Source organism: Diplotaxodon limnothrissa, linkage group LG13 (assembly GCF_057381915.1).
Source record: "Diplotaxodon limnothrissa isolate DT_005_m linkage group LG13, D_limnothrissa_male_GT1.1, whole genome shotgun sequence".
Taxonomy (NCBI): Eukaryota; Metazoa; Chordata; class Actinopteri; order Cichliformes; family Cichlidae; genus Diplotaxodon; species Diplotaxodon limnothrissa.
The window spans coordinates 24089690-24108303 of NC_140608.1; positions in this window are offsets into that span (position 1 = coordinate 24089690).

The window sequence follows — 18614 nt, forward strand, 5'->3', positions numbered from 1 at the left end:
CTGTATGTATGTATCCCAAGAGAGTCTGCTTTGTGACTATGGGAATTTAGCATGAGAAAGCTGTTTCATTTGGTGGGTGGGGGTGGGGGTGGGGGGGGGGTGTCTGTGTGGTGTTTTGTGCCAGAGACAGAGAGGGACGCAGAGATTGAGTGTGTATGCGGCGTTATCTCTGACTCATTCCTGGGACAGTTTATGTCTCTCTGATATATTTCCATATGATTTGCATAAAACATCTGACTACAGGGCTCTCAGGTTGTTTGAGCAAGCCTGTTATATGTTTCATTTACCGAACCATAATTTGTATTGACTGGGGATAAAGTTCATTTACATGTTATAACTAAGCCTGTAAGCTTTATGCAAAAGTATTTGAAAAACTCAAATGAGTGAAAAATTAAAAAACAAAACACTGAACACACTGCTGCCAACTTTTAAGAATATCTGTCACCAAATGTTTGATTGTACTCAATAATTGTAAGTACATTTATTGGGAGTAATGACATTTATTGGGGAGAGTTTGCAAAAATTAATATCCCTTCATCTGCTTTACAAGGAAGTTTGTTTTCTCATCAACTTCTCACATATTTTTTTGACTCTGTCCTTGGCCTCTAAGGTGTCCAGATGCTTGAACCACCTCAGCTGGCTCTTTCTGATGCGGAGAAGTAGTCGTTCTACTCTGATTGCCTTCAGAAGGACCAAACTCTTCACCCCGTTTCTACAGAAGAGCCCAGAGGAAGCTCATTTCTGCTGCTTACATTCTTTTGGTCCCTGTCCAGAACTTGTGGCCATAGATGAGCATATGAACGTGAAGTACTGTGCAGAATCCGTATGCCTTAAGAAATCCTTAACTAATAGGAAGAAATCCAGCAACCACATAGGACCCAAGGCATGCACCTGATACTTAATGTACTTGGAGTTGGACCAACTTAATTAATGAATTAATGATGATTCAACTTATTTACTAGTTAATTTAACTGAGGTGATCCAACCCATGCAAATTACATTAGTCCAACAAAAATGCTGATAGAAAACCATTTATTAATCTTTTCCATGATTATTTGAAGTTCATATAAAGAGTTGATTTAAAGAGTTAAGTCTAACATAAATGTTTAATTTATAACAACTTTCACATAGTTGTCACTCCATCTCCTATCTTTATCAGGGTTATGGGGGGATGTCATGGGCTGAGAGGCAGGGTACACCTACACCTCTAAAGTCTGACCTAACCCCACTATCTGCCTTTGGACTGCAGAATTCAATTCAATTTTATTTATATAGCGCCAAGTCACAACAAAAGTCGCTTTATATTGTACAGTAGATCGTACAATAATAGATACAGAGAAAAACCCAACAATCATATGACCCCCTATGAGCAAGCACTTTGGCGACAGTGGGAAGGAAAAACTCCCTTTTAACAGGAAGAAACCTCCAGCAGAACCAGGCTCAGGGAGGGGCGGGGCCATCTGCTGCGACCGGTTGGGGTGAGAGAAGGAAGACAGGATAAAGACATGCTGTGGAAGAGAGACAGCGGTTAATAACAGATATGATTCAATGCAGAGAGGTCTGTTAATACATAGTGAGTGAGAAAGGTGACTGGAAAGGAAAAACTCAGCAGCCTACGTCTATTGCAGCATAACTAAGGGAGGATTCAGGGTCACCTGGTCCAGAACTAACTATGTGCTTTAGCAAAAAGGAAAGTTTTAAGCCGAATCTTAAAAGTAGAGATAGTGTCTGTCTCCCGAATCCAAACTGAAGAAACAGAAGAAAGCTGGAGTACAAGGAGAGAACCCACTCAAACACAGGGAGAACATGCAAACTCCACACAGAAAGGCTGATGGTGCATCAGGTTGGGGCCTACTATGCATACTATTCATACTACCTGATGCTCAGGCCCTTCTTGCTGTCAGGTAACAGAGATAACCACCGCACCACGAGCTGATTTTCCTGTGGTTTGAAATCTCGTGTGACCTTGTGAATTTCACGTGTCCAGGCAACTAACCACTCTTATGGCATTTTATCACGTCATCTCAATAACAATAAATTGAGTTGTTGAATTTCATGCAGATCGTAGGTGACTTAATTAATTTAATTAAGTTAGACTCTTGTAAATGTAATAACCACCCAATTTATTTATTTTAATGCAATTGATCAGTTTATTGAAGCCTCATCAGAAATGGATAAAAAAACACACACAATAGAATACTATCAGTCATGGACTGGCCTCCCCAGAGCCCAGACCCCAACATTACTGAAGCAGTGTGGGATCATCTTGACAGAGAATAGAAAAAAAGGAAGCCAAAATCCAAAGAAAAACTTTAAAAGTTCTTCAAGAAGCCTGTAGAACTATTCCTAAAGATTAAAAATATGAACAAGAAAGTGTATCTAAGAGAGTTCAGGTTATGTTGAAGAATATTAGTGACCATATAGCAGATGCTGGCTGAAGCTGAAAGATTGTTTTTGCCCTATTTACTCTAATTATATGTAGGTCTGCACATTTATGTCTAATTAATGTTTTTGCACATGTTTTTCCATTTTCCAAGTAAAACCAAGAATTAGTGGTTGCCTGAGACTTTTGAACACTACCGGGAAATCAAGAACTTCACTTTTACGCTCAGCTCTTCAACAAGGAACTGAAAAAAAAATAAATCAAAACTAAAAATGTAACTCTATTACCTGAACCTCTTCTATTGAAAACACACTGAAACTCATCATAAAAATATACTTCATACTGTGCATACTACCTTTTTGATGTACTAAACAAAACATGGTTGTGAAATCCCTAGAATCCACGTTCCTTCCTCATCTGGAAATTCTCTGCTTTAATGGGCAGACGTAAGTATATGTTCTGTGTATTTTTTATTGTGTGTCATCATAGACAAAACAAACTATGAATTCCAACCTTTCCAGTTCATCTCACCTGGTTTGGCCACTTGACAAGCCAAAAGAGTTCCAGTTTAACATCAGGGTCAAACGGCAACTGATTATCTGTTATTCTGGATAGTAAACAGTGTGTAAGCTGTACTTAAATAACAAATAATTTAACCACAGACAGGATATATAGGATCTTTTTTTGCTTTGCCTCTTGTATCCAGATCAATAAGAGTTTAAATCAGAGAGCAACAAGACTACACTGACTCCTCTTTGGTGTAGTCTGTGACTGGAGCAAAATAAATAAATGATGTTTTAATGGATTGCATTCACTACCTAACTTTGTCAGGCTGCTGTGTGGTGCTGGGTAGGTAAAGTAGAGTGAGTTTGTCAGACGTTTCAGTGTAAATAGCTGCATGCTGCTGAAAATAAGTATTAAGGGCACAGAGAGAGGGAAAAAATACAGCAACAATGTAAAAACACTGATCAAAGCAGCTTTAAAATTGCAATAATTGATATTTCTAAAATGCACAATGGATTCAGTTACATGCATAATGAAAAAAGTTACCCAAGGGGACAAAAGACCCTACTGATGGATTCTATCATTTAACTCTTTGACAGTTATTATGTAGAAAAGAAAGTTTAGCATTTAATTGTATTGTGTCATCATGTTTTTGTTCCATACAGCTTTGCACCCTATCCCAATATGTACTAATTCATTAGGTGTGTAAGTATTAGGTTGCTAGTACTGGATTGGACCTCCTTTTGACTTTACAACTGCCTTAAATCTTTGTGATGTAGATTCAATAATGTGTTGGAAACATTCCTTAAGATTTTGCTCCATATTGATGTGATAGCATAATGTGACAGCACACATCCATGATGTCCATCTCCCACAGGAGCTTTATTTGATTGCTTTAGCAGAAATCTGGTGACTGTGGAGCTGTGAACTCATTGTCAGGTTCAAGAGACCAGTTTGGGATAACCTAAGTTTTGAGATATGGTGCATTAACTTGCTGGAAGCAGGTATAAAAAGATGAGTACAGCGTGGTCATATAGAGATAGACATGGTCAACAGTAATACACAGGTAGGCTGTGGTGTTTAAGTGATGCCTAGCCCTAGAAAGGGGCCCAAAGTGGTCGAAGAAAATATCCCTGACATCATCAAGACTCATCAAACCAGGCAACCACGTTTCAATCTTTTCATGTCCAATTTTGATGTGTCTGCGCGAGTTGTAGCCCGAGTTTCCTGTTCTTAGCTGACAGGAGCAGTATGTGGTCTTCTGCTGCTGTAGGCCATGTGCTTAAAGGCTGGACATGTTGTGCATTATGAGATGCTCTTCTGCGTGGTTTGGCTGCTTATTTGAGTTATTGTTGTTATTTTCACCCAGAAAACTGCTGCTCATGGGATATTTTTTGATTATTCTCTGCAAACTCTAGAGATGTTTGTGTGGGAAAATCCCACCAGATCAGCAGTTCCTGAAATACTCACACCAGCCCATCTGTTACCAACAAACATGGCACGCTCAAAGTCACTTAAATCAGCATTCTGATACTCGTTTGAACTTCAGCAGCTTCTCTTGACCATCTCTACATGACTTGATTTGCTTTGTAATGGGCTGATTGGAGATTTGCAATAACAAGAAGTTGAATAGGTATACCTAATGAAATGGCCAGTGAATGTTTACTGGGGAAAGTACATATAATTAAAATAGAAAACATGATATTAAGCAGATTCTTGGATCTTCCTCCCAGTTGTGTCAGAAAGGTCATCTGGCGTGAGAATCTGCCAAATCAAACATGCGGAGCTACCCGCTGTGGTGACCCCCTGTGAATAAGGGAGCATCTGAAAGCTTATATCATTTGTTTTATTTGTGTCCCCTCATTTCATCCTGTACATCCTCACTTGTAAAGCCAAGTGTGAGTAAGTGAATAGACTGAAATGTGGGGAAAACACGGCCACGTTCTGAACATAAGAACATACAGGGCAGAAAAGCTAGCTGGGGGTGGCTTCAAGTAACCCTCTCACATTATTTCAGTTGGGTCAGTACATAAAATTAGCTTTTTCAATTTATTTTTCTTCTGGTTTTTTTATATCCTGCCTGGACTGTGCCCTGGCATATTTCTCCACCTCCTCTTGGCCAGAGTGGATCCCACTGCGAGGAAGCCTATTTTGGAGCTCCCAGTGGGTGCATTATAATATCGCCCCATACCAATTTATCTTCCCTGAGCAATTAATTTGGAGCATGTTATTCTGCTGGGACAAAGGTCAGTTATTTTCTGAAAGAGGCCTGAAAGATGGCCTAAATCATTTTTAGTTTAAAGCGGGACTGATTGATATACGTCTCCCTGCTCTGGCACATTGCTCTGGATTCTAAATATGTAGCTTCAAACTAGATAGATATATTCTGAAAAGATGCAGCTGTATTAGAAGGTTTGTAGCTACTTCAGGGCAGAAAAGCAGATAAAAAAGAGTCCTGAGATATAAACTTTTTAGAGCTTTAAAATCGAAACATAATATTTCATATTAGCAGAGGTTCAAACTATTTGTGCTATTTGAAAGGTGCTGCTTGTAGCAATCAGTGAACATAGTGTAGTCTCCACTCTGCAGGACGTTTTTGTGTCCTTCATCCTGTTGTTTTGGTTTTGCTTCCTGTTTTATTTCTCTCTTTGTACTCATGACATCTGCATTTCATCTGCAGCAGTGGCAAAGTTTTGATTATCAAAGTGTACACTAACTGCAGAGAGTTAGAACAAGGACTCCACACTTAGAGCCAAAGGAACTCAAGGTGATGTAGCCTTACTGTGATTGGTCTAGACCCAAGTATAGGTTAAGTGGTCAAAACTATGGAAATATAGGGGTCCTCCATACAGCAGAGAAATGTCAGTCCACCCATTTCATTCTGTTTATCCAGTTCAGCATCATAAAGAGGCAGGGTGTCGCTGGGCTAACACACAAAAACAACATTTTACCCCTACAGCCAAATTAGAAACGCCAGTTAATCTAACCCCACTAACTGCATGTCTCTGGACTGTAGTGAGAAGCTGGAGTACCCAGGGAGAGCCAAGGCAGTCTCCAGACAGAAAGGCTGCCGTCCTGATGGTGGATTCAAACTGTGAGGTAACAGTGCTAACCACAGCACCGCCGTGCCGCCACGTGCTAAGATACATCAAGGCTGTGAAAAGTGATTACAAGAAAGTGAGACAAAAACAAGAAGTGGAATTGCATTATCAACCACTTACCAGTTATTTCATCATCTATTAGCTGGAAACTGGAAAAAACAAAACAAAATGTCTTTGAAGTAAATAGTTCCAAGTGACCTCGCAGTAGTTCCCAAAACTGCTAGCAGCAACCAGACATGCTCTTTAGGAACTGGAGGAGACCAAAACAGAGCTCAAAGGAGAGTGCATAACGAGCTGAAGTTATGAGGCAATAAAAGGTTTACCAACATGTTCACCACAGGATGATATCACAGCATTGTCTTTGTATGTTTGGCCCAAATGGACATAATGGGGCTTTAAATGATCATTTTCCAGGCGATCTCTCTGCACGAACCTTCGGGAACCATTTGTTATTGAAGAAACCAATAAATATTTTCGAGTGATCTTTTTACCCTTGATGAAAGATCAAACATGAAACTGAATCTCTTCTCTTCTCCTGGCCAAGGTGGAAGCACTTGCCAAACCAGATCTTTGATATTCCTCAACAGGGCGAAATATGTCACGTAGTAAGTTTCACGGTGTCATCTCACGCCTCGCTTTTACTCGTAACATCATAATTGTGATGATGGCTTATGTCACAAAACCGCCGTGTTAGAGGCATGCTTTTCTCCCCTCCCTAAATAGTGTCTACTCATAAGTACTTCTGCGTCACAGGCTCGGGGCCATTCACCTCACTAAAACAACTGCCGTTTAGCAACAGCAGCCCATCCAAAACACCGAGGGGGTTGCTCTCAGGGCCAAGTTCACCTTTCTTACTCATTCCAGCATTAATTCAAACTAAAATTGGCAATATGTCAAGCAAACAGCCCCGTGATTCAGACTTGTAATGAGACAACTGTACTAAATATAAACCGCTGGGATTAGGCCCTTTTTTTATGCTGCTTGTCAAACACAAAGCTCCTGAAGGTGCTGAAAACAGGCCTGTGTGTTCCTAGGAAACGGCTGCTGCCAAAACGGGAAACAAACCATGCTCTGTGCTGCTCTCCAGAGCCTTATGTAAATGTCCCGGCAGAGCGGGGCTTAATTGACATCAACCGGTGGCCTCGGCCCAACTGGAAAAGATCACACTTCCACGCTGTGACCAACAGGTGTTTGCTTTCCAAGGACATTTTGGGAGTTGCTTGTGTGAAAAGGTTGCTAATGTAAACTATTCAGCAGAAATGGAAATTGCAAATGTACTTTGGGCTGCCCCTCGTTGCACAACTGGGCATTGAGAGGAGGAGCTGAAACTGTCCATTATATTACCACAGAATCGGGGAAGGTAAGGCAAGAGGTACACAGGCTTAAAACAAAGCTGATGCTTGCATTCTTGTCTACTCCCAGCAGATGGCGGTAGAGATCAAGGCTCTCTACAAGGTGTGGGAGAATTCCCCCCGATTCCAAATGATTCTGTCGTTCACTGTTAAGCAGGCTATATAGGGGAAAAGAGCACGAATCCACATGAGGTCTGATTATCTTCCTACACTGATGATATTTGTAATCCAACCTTTAAACAGAGCCGTCTCTGTATGCAAGAGACGAGGCTGAACATTTAACTAACAGCTGTGATCTTCAGGCCCTCGGGCATTCTGAACAGCACGACCTCAGGTGCTAATCTGGATTGCAGTGCAAACCTGTCATTATTCATATATATTTGTCACATTATGATGTGAACAATATCAAAAACGGAGGACTTCAAGAGCAGCTGAAATCAGGGAACAACTGATAAACCTACTTTAAAAACAAGAGCATCATTGAGCCCTTGTCGAATATAATGTCCCAGTTTTTTCACTTTTTTCCAGTTATATATTGTGTGAAAGAGTTGTGAATAACCTCACTATTGTTTTATTTAAACATTACACAGTATATCAGCTTTCTTTAAAATGTTGTTTGCTCAAAATTATTAAAGGAACACTTTGTAAACACATCAGATCTCTTTTGGGGGGGAATCACGCTGGACAACTATTCTGATATGGATATTGTGCTAGGAACAAAAGATGCCACATCATTTGATGGGAATGGAAGTGATCAACTGAGAGAGGGCTGAATTTAAAGTGAAAAAATGATCCAGCGGACTAGTTCATCGTAACCTTCAGAGGTCTGTGTGTCTCTCTGACCCAACAATGAACCGTGATGTTCTAACATTATCTTCGGCTTCTCCAGACCCCTTCACGTCTGTCGCACGTGCTCAGGGTGAACCTGATCTCATCTGTGAAAAGCACAGCACAGCGGTGATGGACCTGCTGATGCTGGTATTCTATTGCAAATGCCAGCTGGGCTCTACGGTGCTGGGCAGTGAGGATAGCCCTCAGGCCATCCTCGTGAAGTCTCTTTTTGATTGTTTGGTCAGAAACATTCACACCAGTGACCTGCTGGAGGTCATTTTGTAGCTCTGGCAGGGCTCATCCTGTTCGTCCTTGCACAAAGGAGCAGATACGAGTCCTGCTGATGGGTTAAAGACCTTCCATGGCCCTGTCCAGCTCTCCTAGAGTAACTGTCTCCTGGAATCTCCTCCATGTTCTTCAGACTGTGCTTGGAAACACAGCAAACCTTCTGGCAGTGGCACGTATTGATTTGCTATCCTGGAGGAGCTGGACCAGCTGTGCAACCTCTGCAGGGTCCAGGAATCTATCCAAAAGCAAAACTGGAGAAACAAACAGAAAAGATGAAGAGAGAAATAAATGTCAGTAAACTCCACCTGTGAAACCATTTCTGTTTTGAGGTTGTCTCACTGTGGTCCCTCTTCTGCACCTGTTAATAATTTCACTAACACCAAAGCAGCTCCAGATCAATATCCCAGAAGTTTAACCGACCTAATGCTAAATTCTGATTAAATAATGTTCCTTCAATTTCTTGAGCAGTGCAGATTTCAACACATATTTATGTCTGCTGCTACTTGTGAGTGGACGCTGTGAAAGGCTTTTTTATATATATATATCATGCTGAAGGCCTTTAGTGAAAGTAAAATTTGGCTTTTTAGTGTTATGATACTAAAGTGATGTTTCACCAAGTGTTTACTTTTTCTCCTATTTTGTTACCCCTCCACACATTGAAGGACTCAACTTTAAAATGAGCACTGAATTAAAAGGAGAGAAAAAAAAAACAGCATCTTTTAGTAACTGGTCACATAGCACAACACTGATCCCAGGCACAGCAGCAAATCTAGAGCAGAATAGCTCAAAGGAGTGATGTTAAGATATTCGTTGTGTGTACTCATGTTGTACAGTGTTTAACTGCATTATGGTTGCTGTGGTTTAACAGAGACAGTATTTTAGTTGCCACCACAAGGAGGCACTGTTTCATTGTAAGAGCACGGATGCTGCGTCATCACGCCCCTAAGAAAAAAAAGTATACCACAACGAAAATGGCACCCATGAGAAAAGTTTTGCCGCATGTTGATGAGGAATAAAGTTCCCAAAATATTAAGGACATTTTTGCCTCCGTCGTCATTTTCCTTCGAGTTGATCGCTGTCGATGCTGCAATACTCAACAGGTTATGGGCCCAGGGCCGACTCGAAGAAGAGTTTTTTCTCATGAAGATCCGGAGCCACAACGGATAGCGGGCTAACGGCTAAATAGCAACATGGATCAACGAGGAGCAAGCAGGCTGCCTCGACTCATGTTTGACGGAGATGAGACCAGATATGAACTTTGGGAAACTAAGGTGCTAGGATATTTGCACTTGTTGGGATTAAAAGCCACTGTTCTGAAGGAACCGAACAGTGAGGCTGAAGTAGGGTTGCCAACTCCCTGAAAAATAAATAAGGGACACCTCGTGGCCAGGGCCGGGCAACCTAGTTGTCTTCACCCTTCCCAGTGTGGTAGCTCTTTTTTGTGTGTGTGAAATTATTTTTTAACCATTTGACTTGAATTTGATTTAAGCAGATGCATATTCTTTGTGATATGACCATATGGGAAACAAATGATCATTTAGCCATTTATTTTTAGCTCACAATGACAACATTAACACAGTAAAACAGGTCTCTTTCTTAAACAGAAGCCTGTCATGCTTAACTTTTGAGAATATAAGTAAATCTTTCTTTAAAAGAACTCTGTCCTGCTTAACTTAAAATTATATAAATTAATAGAAAGCAATAGAACGAAAAATATTCTTGTAACTGTGCACATTTAGTGCATTTAGTACAATTGGCTTCAGCTGAGGTATTATTTCAGCTTTTCTAATGCTAATCAGCTGCTCCTGTTTGTAAACCCACTTGTTCCCATGATTACGCATCTTAACTCATCATCATTATTCATCTATGTATTACTTTTATGTATTAGTCATCTATTTGTTGTAATCATCTATCCTTGCAGTTGTTTATTACACAAAATAAATTATATTATCACACTTCTGGCCACATAGCGCTGATATTCACTGCACATGCCCATATTAACCTTAACCAGAGGGTTTAAAAAACAAACCAGTGTTTACATACCATATCTGCTTCTGCCATGGCCTGGTGGACAAAAAATTGGTTAAGGGTTCCCCGAGCTTTCACGCCCCTCATGTTCTTCTTGTGCCCACCATTAGAAGCATGCCTATGGAAAAAGTGCGCCGGCACACAGTGCAGTGCGCTTTATAGGTGTTATGGTGACCTTTTCCAGCCAGGTGTTTCCCTTTTCCCATTCCTCCCTGTGCTTTTGCAGCCTTTTTTTTTCCTTTCTCTGAGCGAACAAACATTGCTGCTCTAATGCTGGGCTTACACTGTGCGATTTTTGGCATATTTTGAGACGATTTTTGAGTCGTGCGACCGATTTGGTGATCGGCCCAATTTTGGCCTTCATCGTGCATCGTGTAGTATACGTGGGGTAACGAGAAGCGATTAACACCTCGAGCAGCTCCCGATCATCAATCGCTCGTGAGCCGCTCACACTGCTCACGCGCAAACACGTAAACGTCGGTGAAAAAGACGGCGCAGCTCGGCTGTGCAGCGTGTGATCTGGACACAAGCGATGGAGGCACAACTTGTAGAACTTTGGAAAGCTCATCCGAGCCTTTTCGATGTGGCATCACAAAACGATCACGACCACAACAACCGTGAAAATAGTTGGATTTACATCGCTGCTCATTCACAGCCTGATCAATGTTTTTCATTAGCAATTTAGCAAAGTTGATGGTGGTGGTGTGTCTGTGTGAGTGAAAGACAGAGAGCGACAGATTTTCTGTTATAACCTTCATGTTATGGAGGCACAGTGTGAGCACTCAGGTCGCATCAGAGCATCGGGCGGTATAGTGTGAGACCCTGCATCGTGACCTACCAACTTCTAACCCCTGTGAGTCAATCGTGCAGTTTGAGCAGGAGCTGAATAACGTGACTGAAAAAATCGCACAGTGTCTGCCCAGCTTTAGGTGTACTGTCGTCCGAGACTTGCACCGCAGTGTCGGCGTTTGTTTCCCTGTTGGCCATGCTTCTTGTTGTGGTCATCTGTTGTCTTCCGGTATTTTCTCCGCAAGCGACCTTTCCTCGACCAATGAGATGAGCGGTAATCTGAATTGTCATAAGTGTGCTGTCAGCTCATTGGTCACAAAGCAGGAGAGGGGCTGGGAATTATGCTTTCAAACAAAGCGTTGATTCCATTAACATTTATAGACTACTTTTGATTCTCACTGTATTACGGGACAAAGTGCGTCCCTTATTAGCTCAATACGGGACGTGTACTTTTGTTTCTAAATACGGGACGATTCCGTTTTTTAAGGGACGGTTGGCAACCCTAGGCTGAAGTAGCAGCAGACGGTAAGAAGAACGCTGACGCTTACGCCGAGTTAATCCGATTTTTGGACGATAAAAGCCTCTCACTGATTATGAGAGATGCCCCTGATAATGGGAGAAGAGCATTAGAAATATTGAGGGACTACTACGCTGGAAAGGGGAAGCCCCGAATCATCAACCTGTACACCACGCTATCATCGCTTCAGAAAAAGAGGGAAGAGACTGTCACAGACTATGTCATCAGAGCAGAGGCCGCCATTACAGCACTGCGCAATGCGGGTGAGACTTTAGGTGATGGATTATTGATTGCTATGGTTTTAAAAGGTCTACCTGAAAGTTTTAAGCCATTTGCATCCGAGTGTAGCGACAACGTAATGAAAACAGGAGGAAGAACCGGGCGTGAGCACACGAGATCCAGCGCACAATGCAGATACAAGAGCGATGTGGACATTGTGTGTTTCAAGTGTGGACTAAAAGGCCACCGAGCAAAAGTGTGCAGACGGAGGACGTGGTGCAGTCATTGCAAAAGCAGCACACACAGTGATACCACATGTAGACATAAAGACAAACAAGATGGCGCGCGGAAGGTCGCAGATGAGAGCGGCAACGGATCCAAAGCAGAAACGCCAGATTATGCCTTCAGGATTAAGGGCGTAGACATCGAAGTCCAGCAGTCAGCGTACAGCATTGAGGAGAAAGGCCTGTTGGTGGACACTGGGGCTACCTCACACATCATTAACAGCATCGCCAAGTTCAAGAGCTTCGACGACGCGTTCAGACCGGAGTCACACAGCGTAGAACTGGCAGACGGTACCCAGTGCAGAGGCGTCGCCCAACAGAGGGGGGACGCAGAGGTGTTCCTGATTGACAATACAGGCCAGCGACGCAAAGCAACGCTGAAAGATGCGCTGTTTATTCCATCATACCCCCAGAACATATTCTCTGTAAAGTCAGCCACTGCATTAGGAGCAACAGTCACCTTTAAACAAGGGCAGGACACGTTGACCCACAAAGACGGTACTAACTTTAACATTCATGTGTATGGCAAGTTGTACTATTTGCAGACTGAAGTTGAGGGTAATGATAAGTGTAACACCTGTCATGACATACAGGCATGGCATGAGATATTAGGTCATTGCAACTATGAAGATGTAGTAAGATTGCAAGGTATGGTTAACGGTATGCAGATTAAGGGGAGAACCGATAGACCTGAAAAGGAATGTGAAGTGTGTATCCAGGGAAAGTTTGCACAAACCCGAAACAGAGATCCTGATACAAGAGCAAAGGCTTCTTTACAAATGGTACACACAGATTTAGCAGGTCCGATAGCCACTGAATCTATTGATGGGTACAAATATGTGCAGTCATTCACTGATGATTATTCAAACTCAGTGTTTGTATATTTCCTGAAGACGAAAACTGATACAGTGCAGGCAACAGAGAAATTTCTAGCGGATGTTGCACCATATGGCAACGTAAAATGCATTAGATCAGACAATGGGACAGAGTTCACATGCAGAGATTTCCAAACCCTGTTAAGGAAAAATGGCATTAAGCATGAGACATCAGCCCCGTACTCACCCCATCAGAACGGTACCGCCGAGAGGGGGTGGCGTACTCTTTTCGAGATGGGCAAGTGCATGCTAATTGAGAGTCAGCTACCGAAATGCCTATGGAACTATGCCATTCAAACTGCTGCTGTAACACGGAACAGATGCTTTAGTAAGCGAACAGGGAAAACACCCTACCAAATGCTGACAGGTAAAAAGCCAGACTTGTCAAAAATGCAGAAATTTGGGTCTGTGTGCTATGCATACAAACAGGACAAGGGGAAACTTGATTCAAAATGTGACCAAGGTTTCTTTGTAGGTTATGATAAGAACAGTCCCGCCTACTTAGTTTACCACCCTGAAACTGAGAAAGTTCAGAAACATAGACTTGTTAAGTTTGTGAGCAAAGTAAATGTAGAAAGACAAACACAGACAGATGAGGGAGAACTAAATGATGACTGTAGCAGAGTAAGACAGCCTATGGCTAACAGACCTTCAGAGAAAGGTGACAAGGACAATGAGGTTCCAGAACCTATTGTGACAGACACAAGTCCACAAAGTGGTATACCTGATGAGCGTGAACGAAAAGAGACAAATGTGACAAGTGATGGATTTGTCAACAAAAGGTATCCTCTTAGGGAGAGAAGAAAACCGGGACATTTAAATGACTTTGTAGCTGCCAACAGTGGCGGCGATGAGATCCACACTACCATAGACTACTGCTACAGGGCAGTGTGTGGTGTCCCAAACACATTTAAGGAAGCCATAGAATCAGCTAACTCAAAGAACTGGATCAAAGCCATGGATGAAGAAATTCACTCGTTACGGGAAAATGACACTTTCACCCTAACCACTTTGCCAAAGGGAAAGAAAACTGTAGGGGGGAAGTGGGTTTATTCCGTTAAGAGTGACATTGAGGGAAACGACAGATACAAGGCAAGGTTCGTAGCCAAAGGTTACAGCCAACAGTTGGGGATAGATTATGGAGAGACATTCTCACCAACAGCCAACTTACCCAGCATAAGAGTTTTGTTACAGAAAGCAGCGCAGGAGAGCCTGTTACTCCATCAAATGGATGTGAAGACAGCATATTTACACGCTCCCATTGATTATGAAATCTACATTGATCAGCCAGAAGGTTATGAAGAGGGAGAAGGGCTAGTCTGTAGATTACAAAAATCCTTGTATGGGTTAAAAGAATGTGGTGGTATCTGGAATAGGATCTTGCATGAATACCTAACAGCGAACAGTTTCAGGCAAAACCCAGCAGACCACTGTGTTTATACCAAAGAGACAAAAGATGGTAAGGTGATTATGATCATCTGGGTGGACGACCTGATAATTGCTGCTGGCAATGAAAAGGTAATGAAGGATGCGAAAGAAATGCTTTCAGTCAAATTTAAGATGAAAGACTTGGGCAGACTTAAGCATTTTCTGGGTATTGATTTCACTCAGTCTGATGGATGTGTAACAATGTCACAAGAAACCTATGTCAACAAGATACTGATGAGGTCTAACATGCAGAACTGTAAACCCAGAGGAACTCCCTGTGATCAGAAGTTGTGTTACACAGAAGGTGCTACTAAGATAAGAGATGTGAGGATGTATAGAGAGGCTGTAGGCAGTCTTATATACCTTGCATCAGGTACCCGTCCTGACCTGAGTTTTGTGGTAAGCAAGTTTTCGCAACATTTCCATGAGCCTACAGAAGAACAGTGGGGAACTGTGAAACATGTGTTGAGATATCTCAAAGGGTCCAAAGATAAGAAGTTGTGTTTTAGAAGAAACACAGATGAAAATTTGGGTCTAGTGGCCTACAGTGATGCTGACTGGGCAGGTGACACTGCCGACAGACGCAGCACTACTGGTTACTGTGTACGTCTATGTAACAACAGTTCTTTAGTTTCATGGAAGACCAAGAAACAGCCCACTGTGGCGCTCTCTACCTGTGAAGCAGAGTATATGGCTCTGGCTTCCACAATGCAAGAGTGTATATATTTAGAACAGCTTTTGAAAGGTATAGATGACTACAGCTACACTCAAACAATAGTGTACGAGGACAACCAGGGAACAATTGCCCTGGCTAAAAACCCTGTGAGCCGACAGAGGTGCAAACATGTGGACATTAAATATCATTTTGTAAGGTCCATTGTAAATGAAGGAAAAATGTGTCTGTTATATTGCACCACTGAAGAAATGGTTGCAGATGTTATGACCAAACCTGTTTCTAAGCTAAAACTTGCTAAGTTTGCTAACGTTATGTTTGGTGCTTAAAAGAAAAAAGGAGAGAAAAAGAAAAAAGGAAGTGTGGTAGAGATTGTACAACTGTTTATCGTTTATTGTACAACTTTTCTTTGATTCCAGCAACCTGAGTACAAGAGGGGGTGTTAAGATATTCATTGTGTGTACTCATGTTGTACATTGTTTAACTGCATTATGGTTACTGTGGTTTAACAGAGACAGTATTTTAGTTGCCACCACAAGGAGGCACTGTTTCATTGTAAGAGCACGGATGCTGCGTCATCACGCCCCTAAGAAAAAAAAAGTATACCACAACGAAAATGGCACCCATGAGAAAAGTTTTGCCGCATGTTGATGAGGAATAAAGTTCCCAAAATATTAAGGACATTTTTGCCTCCGTCGTCATTTTCCTTCGAGTTGATCGCTGTCGGTGCTGCAATACTCAACAAGTGAAAGTGTTGCAGTGGCTGCACCTGTAGAGAGCTGTGCATAAACGAATTTCCACCAACATCACTGAACAGAAGCAAAACTGTAAAGAAGAGTGCGCCGAGACTCCTCTACAATGATGTAAAATATTAATAAAGTCATTCAGAAAACTAATGCTTCATGTTATTGGTGCTAATGTTGTTCCACAAGCTGCTGAATCATTTGGTGTACTTATTATTTTAGATGACTGCAGAGTGCCCTGTGAAAGCTCTTATTCACATATTTGACTTGAGTCAGAGTCAGTGTACACAGCTCCTTCTATTTACCATGTGAGTTGACTATAGTCGTTAATCTAAAGACTGGACTGTTACGTGGATGTCTTGCACGTGCAAAACTCAAAAAAGGGTTAGTTCAAAGTGAACAATATTCCTGCAGATAACACATCTGGTGAGGAAAGTCTCAGGTTTGATATCCAAGTAAAGCAAAGCATCAGGCAGGCAGTGGGTTTTTTGCTCTCCTGTAATTTGCAGATTGGCTTCTGAAGATTGGGATCTAAGTATTTCAAACACCTTTGGGTTTTTGTGGTGGGACACACTGGTGGGAGCTGGAGAGTGCCACTTCTGTGGCGGTGCTATGAAGGTATTTGAACTGCGTGGTACGTGTCAAAGTAACGCCAAGACCCAACATTTCCCAGCAGAACTGTGCTGTGACGGCGAGGCCAGTGCTGTGAGCTGGTTTTAATGTCGCGCTAATTATCACACTAAACTCATATTTAGTGCTGTGCACGGTGTGCTCATGTGCTTTTGAAGTTGACTGATCGAGTTAAATATTGAACCTGTCAGTTGTGCCTGTGGTACCACTGGGTGGCAGTGTTGGACCTACTCAGAACCATCCACTGGCTGATGAAAGACCTGTGGTTTGCTGTGAAGACTTTCATTTAATTGGGTGCAACTGCGCCACTGCATGCATTGATTGTATTGATTGAATTCAGTCAGTCTACTATTAGCTGTCCTTGTGAACCTAAAGTCAAGACAAATGGACCACTGTGCGGTTATAAATTATTCACTCGTTAGTAAGGACTGAGAAGTTCTTTCAGGAAGTATGATTCATGGTAACTTAAACAGCTTTTGAGGGGCATCACTGAGAAGTAATGGCTGGTGTCCAGGAGTCACTGCAGAGATGTGTGGCTAATGCCCACACTGACCAGAAGCCCATTATCCAGACCAGAGGAGGGGGCGAGATAACATCCTGAGTGACAGGTCTGTGGCAGCTGTGCAGTGAAGGAGCCCCCCTACCCCAACCCCAACGCACACACCACCCCATCCTCCTCACCCACCCCCACCCACTCCTCATCTCTGAGTGTCCATTCACAGAGGGAGGCGTTTGTTACTGCGTGACAGCTGTCACGGCCCCCTCTCGCCCTCGCCACTTCCTCCAGCACGGCTTTCCACATCATTACCTCTCACCATAACCTGCTGTCCTTCCAAACCTGGAGACTTGTCAATGGAAGCGGAAATATCTGCATATCAAGAAGGAATTCAGGAGCAGCGAATAAAGGCGCTCACTTTGCAACTCTGCAGCTATTCACAGCAACGAAATAGGAAAATCATAAGTGGAAACGCAAACACACAAAAAAGGCTGGATAAACATAAGCCTTGATCGGTGCCGGAGGCAAAGAAAAACAAAAAAAATCCAGCGACTTGAGAAGTTCGTACCTTCTCCAAAGAAAATCCAAAGAAAGGAAAATGTCACAGTGCACACATTTAGTTTGACTGACAGATGACATTTGGGAAGTGCCGTGCAACTAGACTGCAGCAATGAACAGTTAGCAGCAAATGTGTGACTAGGAAAAGTGAAGGTGTGCAGTCAAACGCCAAAACAAGCGGATGTGGCTGCAGATGTGACACTTGCTCGAGTTTGTAGTCATAAAAACGATTAACATGATTATGTTTAGTGGGCATCACCACCAGCAGTATTTGTGCCAATCAAAGCAGTGCAGCTTGTGATCATTCATTCCTTGACAAACACCCACAATAAAAGTATACAGTTATAATTCTTATGCTTGAGTTGTTTATACCGTTCAGATTGAGGATTGTGGATCAAGCATCACAAAGTTTCATCCTTGTTAAGTAAATTGACAAAAAAAAAAGTCAAAATCATTTTTTTATCTTGTGGCCAGCAGGAAAAAAAATAGTAATAGTTAAAATTTTTTTAGAAGCTATATATATATATATATATATATATATATATATATATATATATATATATATATATATATATATACAAAATCGACATCACTTCTGGGTGTGATGTGGAGGTGCCTTAAACCTGTAATCTTTCTAATCGCCAGCAGGGGGCAACTCCTCTGCTTTCAAAACAATTGTGTGAAAGTTTATGGGAAAATGGCCACCGACCGCTTTACTCTCTGACCCCAGAAATCACAGAGTTTTCTCTACTTTCAAGTTCTGCTGAATAAAACTCTCAAATGATGTTTCTCATGAAATCAGACAATATAAAGGATGTTCTTTACTCTCTTTTTCTGAGCCTGGTTGCTCCTGAGATTTCTTCCTGTTAAAAGAGAGTTTTTTCTTCCCACTGTTACCAAGTGCTCCCTCAGAGG